The sequence below is a fragment of the Hibiscus syriacus genome, unplaced genomic scaffold (genome assembly GCF_006381635.1).
Source record: "Hibiscus syriacus cultivar Baekdansim isolate YM2019G1 unplaced genomic scaffold, ASM638163v2 tig00110430_pilon, whole genome shotgun sequence".
In the NCBI taxonomy this organism is placed as follows: Eukaryota; Viridiplantae; Streptophyta; class Magnoliopsida; order Malvales; family Malvaceae; genus Hibiscus; species Hibiscus syriacus.
In genome coordinates, this window is record NW_024062734.1 from 2,167,313 (window position 1) to 2,176,796 (window position 9,484).

At 32.2% G+C, this 9,484-nt stretch overlaps 1 pseudogene; it reads right to left on the reverse strand.

Moving 5' to 3' along the window:
- Positions 1 to 5,214: 5,214 nt before the first annotated feature.
- On the reverse strand, positions 5,215 to 7,837 carry LOC120125356 (annotated as a pseudogene).
- Between the last annotated feature and the right edge of the window lie 1,647 nt (positions 7,838 to 9,484).

The following is a 9,484-nucleotide window of genomic DNA, read 5'->3' on the forward strand; positions in this document are numbered from 1 at the left end:
GAAAAGAAAGATACCTTTGAATTATGTTTTGACAAATTTCTGCCCTATTTTGCTAAGTAACTTATTGTGCTCAACAGTATATATATATATATATATATATATGTCGTTTTATATGTAAGTTTTGATGTGTTTTCCCCCTTTGCTTAAAGCCTCAACGGCATTTGGTGCATAACAATGCTTAATAGCAATATCTGTTGAGTTTGATATGTAGATTTTGTGCTTTCTACTTTATATCTCGGAATGGTCAAAAACCCAAAATCCTTCTTATTTTGGACCTTAATACAATTGAATTAGCAATTATCATTAAGAAAAAACAAATTAATTGACTCGATTAAAGAGAAGACAATAATCTTACACTAATAATAATTTGAAGTTGGTGAAAATTGAAGAAATGATGGGTTGTAAAGTTGAAACCCTTACCTTTCTATGTAACCGAGAAATAGTGTACAAATTGAAATTGTCCTGTTGGTTTTGGATAGACGGGAGTAGACGATTAATCAATCGATTCATCAATTAGACGAGATATTAATTAATAATATTGTAAATAATTTTTATAATATTCAATTGATTAATAAAATATGTTAATTAATTTTGTTAAATAATACTGTAAATATATTTTTTATATATTCGTTTTGAATTGACAAAAATATATTAACATGGATTGTTCAAGTAGTAAATAATTTATTATCGTTTAAGTAGTATCTTGAGTTTGAATCATTGTATAAAAAAAAAATATGTCGAGAGACTCACTCATTAAAAATGAAAGTACCATTAGGTTGGTCTTCAAGGGAACTTTGAAAATCAAAAGGAAAAAATTAACAAAAAAAAAATATGTTGATTAATTTTTTTTCTTTTAAAGTGATTGGAGACGACCAAAAATAAAAGGAGAAAGTTGAGGAAAATTTCCCTTTTTGTTCAAAGCGAGTGAGGAGACGCCCCAGAGCGTAATTGTAACCCCTTTTTCGGAGGAATTTCATTATTGACCATTGATTCAGCAACACACTTGTCAAGCAGATATGGTTATAATAATGGTCCATGGGCGGTGCCAAGCTCATGATCTTTGGGGGCACTCTAAATTCTGCTTTTCAAACCAAACCAAAATCCGAAACATTGAAGAACGAATTTTTATAATTATGAAGAAAAACAAACTTATAAATTTTAAAAACTATGAAATAAGATAACTAAAAATTATATAAATCTATAATAATTTAAAATTTTAAGAAAATAATTACTCGCCGCTACCCTTTTAAGTCCATCCCGGGTGTGAAGGTTGAAGGTCGCCATCGTTGAGAGCTGCCTAACTTTGGGCCCTAATATAACATTGTTCCGGTCTAATTCCTTTGGAAATGTCGAGAGTTAACACACGTTCGTAGTTGCCTGCATTTCCCCAGGAGTGCTCCTTTAGAGGTAGCACTCACTTTTCTATCCGAATTGTATAAAAATGAATCTGAAATTTAATGTCAATCATACTTAAATAAAATTACTTATTATTATGTTATAAGTTTGATTTACATCTTATAAATTTTCCCATCTATTTTAAAGAATTATTTTATTTTCTTATGAAAATTTTCTATTTTATACGTTTAACTAGACATTTAAAGTAAAACTTCTTCTACAAAGTACAGGTAAACAAAAAGATTCAGTGTTTGTGCTCCGAAATGCTCTTCGATGCTTAAATCGTTAGAAAATCCATAAGTACAGAGAAATAAATCTTTTTATTTAATAAAGAAGGCAAAGAAGAACTATAGGTTGTTTTGTTGAATCCCTGTTATTAAAAGTTACAAAATAGTTTTAAGACTACAAGACGTTGCTTTGTTATATCTCATGAGTATTAAAAGTTAACAAAATAGTCATCCGACTATTCATATGTTCTAAACTCGTCATTTTCTATTAAAAAATTGACGACTGTGAGTTGGACGTTAACTTATTGAATGAGATATGATAAAATTTGATATTCGAACCGTTTGAGTTGTATTTTGTTGATCGACTCTCCGTTTATATTTGTCGTTGAGCCAGCACTTGAAATATTAAAACATCCGACCAGTGCTTGAAAGCAACGACAATGCCAGTAGACATCATTAAAAATGATTTTATCATATCCAATCAACATGTTAATATCTAGTTCATACAACGACAAATTTTAATGGAAAAGTGAGATTGGAACATATGAATAATCGGGTGATCATTTTGTAATTTTTAATATCGTGGAACTCAATAAAACAACTTTCTATAATCGGAGTACCATTTTATAACTTTTAATAGTCACGAGACCAAAAATAATGTCTTATATAGTTTGGGAGATCATCGATAGCTTTACCCTAAAATAAAATAATGATGTAAAGAATTATTTGTAAGAATATAATATGTTGGACACATCAAAGAACAGCATAACAATATATAGAATAAAATAGAATAGATGAATGTACCCTAAACCACATAATACAAATCATTAACATATAAAAACTTATATTATATGATCATTAACATATAAATGTATATAATATAAAACGTTGGCATGATTAAAGTGGGATAAAATTGAAAAGGAAAGCAAATTTTCACCCTTCAATGTCTTCATGCATGAACCTCAAAGGATTGTGTATTGGAGACTTGATCTTCATAGTCACAGCAGTTTGTTTTAAACCCATCTTAAACTTGGTTAGCCATATGCCTTTTGGGCCTAAGAACGATATAAAACCTGTACAATTATGACTCCAAATTTTTATAATTTTTTTTTTATTAGTTTAGTGTGATTATACATTTTCTATGGATACAGTTATTTTAATACGAAATATTAGGGAGAACGAAACTTATTTTACTATTAAAGTCACTCAATAAGTTCATATTAAGTCGTATCTCTTAACAAAATCGTTTAGCATGTTATTATTTATCGATATTCGTTGATTAATTAAAACAATGTTTGTTAATAGCTTGTTTCTCTCGCATGTACATGCAATTCATAACCTTCGTCTTTGTGAAGACATAATCAACAGATCCATATCAAAACCAGATATCTTCAAGCCTAAAATTAAATATCAAAACAAACATAAGCACGATACAACGTGATACTACCAAAAGATCCCAAAAGAAAGACAAAAAAACACACAATTCAAATATCAGGAATACATGATAAACAGAAGCCAAATAAATCCCATAAATTCTATTTTTTTTTTCTCTCTTGATAATTTAAAATAAATCAAGATATTAAAATAGGGATAAAATACAAACATGTTAGAACATGCTAGCTTATAAGTTATTACCTTTATATTCTTCTTTTTTTCCCTGCCTGGCTTCACCCTGGTGCCATTTACATATGTAAGCCGTATAGTATGAAAACTATAAGCATATACGGGCTGCGTTTTTTCACCGTATGCTCCGCTGAACCGGCGTCGGCGTGGGGATTTGCAGAAAGAAAAGCTTGATGAGTTCCCATTGAAAGGTGAAAGCTTTCCAGGCTTTGTGTTTTCTTTTATATTTGCGAGTTTATCCCATTTTTTCCTATAATTTTCTCTTCTTTATATATATATATATATATGTAGGTATAGTTTTTCCCAGCTGTTGTTTCATGGGGAGAAAAACAAGTTACGTAATGGTGGGGTTTTAGGAAGTTAGGTTTTTTCTCATTAGGTTAAAACCACAATAATGACATTGGACGATGATCCCCTGATACAAACTTTATTATTATTATTAGATGAAGAAAGCGAATAACCTTAGCATATATATTATTTAACAAAATTAAAATCCGAATCTTATATTTATAAATAATTTAATAAAATAACATGTTAAACTTAAATAAAATGCTGATATAAAAGATTAATTGTTATTTTTAAAAAAGTTATCATCTTATCCCATACATGAAGAATTGGTCGACCATTCCGAGTGGTCCTGTATTTAGATTCTCTTTGCACATACTGAAATTTGTGGTTGGTTTATGCTTTTTGAAATTTTAGTCTCCTCTCTTTTGGACTATAGCTTGTAATTTAAATATTAATTTCAATTTGAATGATAGGGTATATTGTTTGAGTATAATCGGGATGAATTGAAGGGTGTTGGATGCGCGGCAATACTCTTGAAAATTTTAAATTCTTATATAGTTTAGATATTTTCAATTGCTAATTTAATTTCGCATTCCTCTAAAATTTTATAATTTTGTATCCTTAAATTTATAATCGTATCTCTAATATACAATTTTACGTCCATCCTGAGTATAGTACAGTAATAGCATATGGAGTTGGAAGTAGAAATTAAAAAAGTTTCAAAGCTCCAATAATACATAGAAGATGTATGGTGAGTGGGAATTGGTTTGAGGAAATTCAACATGGACATTCATTAGCCTTTGGACTCCAACAAAAGGAAAGGTTCATGGAGGGAGAAGGCAAGTGAAGGCAATGGGCAGCCTCCACTCATTTTTTTTAAAACTCTGCACTTTGGTCAAATATAATCAATATGTCAAGCCTCCATCCTGTGCTGTTCTTTTCTACCTTCATTCATATTTCAGAATATTTTTAATTTATAAACGGACTTTGTTTTGTATGAGATGGAACAAAATCATTGAGACCCATCTCTTCCAGTTAGAGTTGTTTAATTTTAATCAGAATTTGCATGAATTTCATTTTAATTTAAAACATATTAAATTAAAGATAATTATCTTATAATTTATCCCATTATTCAACAGCTTATATGTTCAAAGTAGAGTATTTTCTTTCCATGTTTCAAGATGACATGATTCAAAGTTGCTTCTTATTCTAAATTTGTCGGACGGACCGCTCTGCCAATATCAACATGTCGTTTTCTCTCACTAAAGTCTCCTCCATTTAAAGTACATATTTTATAGCATCAATATTTTGACCTCAATTTTCAACCGTGTCCAACAAAATTGAGCAGGTGACACTTCCTCAATAAATGCATCTTTCATTCATAGTCCACATTAGAAACTTCTAATTTCAACTACTTAATTTAGTTGAATTCTATAATGTAATATATGTTTGAACCAAAATATATTCGACATGAATATCAAATTTAAGATCTAATCATTTTAAATCAAAGAAATAAATCAAATTTATGTGCGAGCCGCACGTAATTATTGTCGTGGTGCAGCATTAGCCACTTTAAACCACCAGAAGGAAAACGCGAATGGTGAATAACAATCTGCCAAGAATTTCTCAAAAAAATGACTTTCGTAAAAGGAAAAAAGAAGTTGCTGAAGCAGTTCTTTAGTCATCCCGCGTGATACCGTGAATGGGAAGCGGCAAGGAGAGCAGCTCCAATGCCAGAACATCGGTTGAAAGCTGAAGTGCATGGTTTCCGACACCTCTTCTCCGAGCAATTCGTTTAGGCACTTCTCCAAGCACTTACGGTATTCTGTATAGTGTTCGTATAGTCCGCCGTCCATGCTACTACCGTCCTTTGTTTCTCCGTCCTTGATCGTATCCCTTCCATTTTCCTCAGAATACTTAGTATCCCGGCTAATGCAAGGCGTGCCCCGCGTGTCGACAATGTTGCAATCTGGACAATTACTTTTCTCATCTGCAGGGAGGTATTTGATATCTGCAACACAAAGATAAACAAGGGTTTGTAATGGTACACTTCAGTAACCAAGTCTCAATGATCAAGAATAAGGTTCCGACAATTTTGGCAAAATTAAAGTATACCTCGAAAAGGTCTTTAAAGCGATTAGATACCACTTTGAGGTCAGGGGAAGTGTCTTGATGCATGGCAGAAATGGCAGGTGTCCTGCAAGTTAACAAGGCTCGAATATTACTAGTCTGCGGATCTCAAACACAATACTAAAGTAAACAACCTGTGGCTGTTATGAACTATTTACTTGAACTCTTTATTTTCCGTAAATCAGACATGCCACTACGGATAAGTTGTAACTTAAAATTTTTTGATCAAAATTTTCATCTGATGAATCAAATCCTTTAACAGCATGAAGAAATTACCCCAATGCGAATGGCACTTTAAGTTTCGGTGGAACCGTGTCACCAAAAAATGCGGCTTCCTGAGCCAACCAACATAGGACCCTGCGGACGATTTCTCCCAAATACATACCAGACAATACCTTCTCATAAATCTGTGGCAAATCAGAGGAATATAAGGTGAACAAATAATGTTAAAGAGAAGGCAAAAGCTAAACGAACCATAACAGCACGAAATTACAAACTTACCTGCTCACCAGGATTTAAACTCTCAGCATCCATTTCGAGATCATATTCTGATAATGGAAGATGTGCTGACTTAAAGTTACCCCACTCCATATTGATGACCTTCAGAGAAATACCAATAGTGACTTTAGTTTTCATCGTACGCCTAAATAAACAGTCATGAACTTGTATGGACACCAAGAAAGAAAGAAACCATCTCGAAGCTATAGAATGTTCACTAATAGCAATTAAAGAACAACTAACCATCTCTCCAGATCTGGGAAGTGGACCGTGCCATTTTGGTATCGCGTTTGCATGTTCAACATATGCTGCATTTGATCCAGTACCAAGGATCACAGCAGCAGCAGCATCATTGTTAACAAACCGAGCTCCAGCTAGTGTCCCAACAGTATCATTGACCTGGTAGAGTAACTATAATGAAAAGCATTCACATTTCGACTTCATGTATACAAAGGTACATAACATAAGCCTACCAAAGCTGAAACACGCATGTCAAGGCCGTTTCTTTCCATGGCTTCGGTCAATTCTGCTACCACATCTTGGCCAACCTGCCAATTCAGCTCTCAATACAGTAAAGAAATATAAGTCGAGGATAAAATATCGAACCCAAAGAGCAGTGAAGTGCATTAAAGTGGTACATGAATTATTTAAAAATCAAACACTTTTAAGCTTCCCAAAACATGAATTCATAACAAGCAACTGACAGCATCGTTATGGAGAAGCCTTTGTCCACTTGAAGTGTGCCAGAAGCAATGGATGTTTGCATCACAGGAATGAGAAGGTAAAACCAAGCTCCCTCGGCCTACCAGGATGTGGTTCATAATCCGAGCTTTCCTGAGCAACGAATTTAGCAAGTTCTGCTACAATAAAATCAAATATGCCTGAATCAACAAGATCACCTATCAGACATTAGAGACCTCCTTATTATGCATCAACCAGTTTCCCTCATTTATCGAAAAGCAGAAGCACTTACATTCGAAGTTCCTGTCATCAGATTCGGAGGAATCGAAACCTCCACAAACTGTTGATTGAGGATACCACGACCCCTCCCTCCCAATTGCAGTCGCAACACACGGAAATTAGTTCCACCAAGGTCCAATGCATAAAACAGTCCTTCTCTCGCCTGATTTAGGATAAGAACAATGCTTACAATCTCAACCAAAGTCCCTATTGGACTTGATCACAATCTCTAAACAAGATATTATGATTCGAAAATTGATGAAGTCCATAAAGACTGGCTGATGCAAAATCCTTACATAAACACATATACATAAGCACTATATGAATGGACATTGATCCTTAGTGAATAGAATACAATCAACAACAAATACATAGTATTCATGTTTTATAAACGAAGGAAAGGAATCGAAATACCCAGTCGGCAAATTGTCGACATAGCTGATGAGCATTTTGAGTTTGCTGCCACCTTCAGAGGCAAGGCCGGCATGCATCTCTACGATCATGGCATCCGACACTTGTTTCAGCCTGGAAACAGGGGTGGCGCATTGTTCTTCAAAATCTTTCACTATCTCCATTACTTTCACCATTTCCCCGACTTCTTTTCTCCGATGAACCACCACGGCTGCGGCCGCTGCCACAGCCACCCCACATACCACCGCAATTCCAACTGCAACCTTACCCATTTTCCCACCTAAAAAAAGAGTTTATGATCCCAAAAAAAGATCTTGCAAAATCAAAAGGAACCCTTTTTGTGTGATTTAATAACCAAATCAATGAATGTAATTAGAGTTTGGTGGCGATGAAAATATAAAATCAAATCAAAAGCAAAGATGTTGGTTTTCAATCTATGCAGTGGTGGGTTCATTCAGGTGAAGATATATCCTTGCTTTCAACTTCAATAACAGAACCAAAATGTCTGTTTTGTAGGAGTTCAGTAATAGAAAATATATTAAAAAAACAATCTCTTATATTTTAAGAAAGAAACAAATCCTTTTCGGAAGGATCTGAAGAAAGAATGAGATCAAATGATATGGAAGATCCAAACCAACTAAATAAAGCAAATTACCTATGACGATCTAAGCTTCTTTGAGTGTGTAGCAAAGAAGTCATGAAAGCACGTGCCCGTAGGAAAACATGGTAAAGTCCAAATCTTTACTCTATAACTTCATCACATGATAACTTTAATAGATAATGTGAGAATGCGACCGATTTACAAATATTTTATGGGTGGAAATATATATTAATAATATTTTTTATAGAATTATATAAATAAAATTTTTATATGAATATTAATAATAAATGAATAAATAATTATATAAAATTAAATTTTAGTGTTCATCCTGAAATATTCATACATATATTATTGGATTATGAGGATCACTTTCTATTAAACTTTAGGGTACGTTTGGTTCACGGAATGTAAGATTATCAGTGGGAATGTAAGATTATCAGGAAATAAGATTACTGAGAATGTTGTATTTTGTGTTTGGTTGGCTTAGCAGAAATGTAAGATTACCGTGTATGGTTAAAGGAATAAAAGATTATTAGAATATATATTTGACCAAATTGTCCTTATTAAATATTTGTTTTTTTAACAAGTTGGAAAATATTTATATATTTTCTTTAAAAAATTTAAATTCATAAAATTTATATAATTTTTTTACAAAATTGAAAATATAAAAGGTTTAATGAAAGGGTAAAATTTTATTTTAACCCCTGAACTTCATATAAAATTTTAATTATAGAATTTTTTTATAAATCTAAAATAGTTTAAGGATAAATTTGTAATTTAACATTCGTAGAATTTTTATTATTTAATGACAGAAGAATGGTATTTTTGAAAGAAAAAAAAAATTAAGGGCATTTTAGTCCAAAACGCCGGTAATCCAACAATACCTAAGGAAAGGGAGGTAATGACATTCCCGGTAATATACCCCAAAAAATTCACTATTAGTAATCTTACATTACCTATAATGGGATTCCCGAGCTAACCAAACGGGGGAATGTGGATTCCATTCCCATGGGAATCCCACATTCCCCCATCCAAACACCCCCTTAGTATTTGATCTGAGTTAATTGATTAATAAATTAAATACATATAATTATATAAAAGAATAGTTATTTATTCTTAATTTAAAGAAAATTTAAATTCAATCCTCTCCCTCCATGAATTATATGGTATAAATTTCCTTTGATAAGATTCGTTTTCCAAAAAAAAAAAAAAAAACTATGGTATTGAATTTTGGCCATGATCTTTATCTTGCTTATTTATACTTGGGTTTATGTTTAAGTTTTAATTGAAAATATTAAATTAATTAAATTATATATTTAATTTTTAATAAAGAAATTAATTATACTTATGA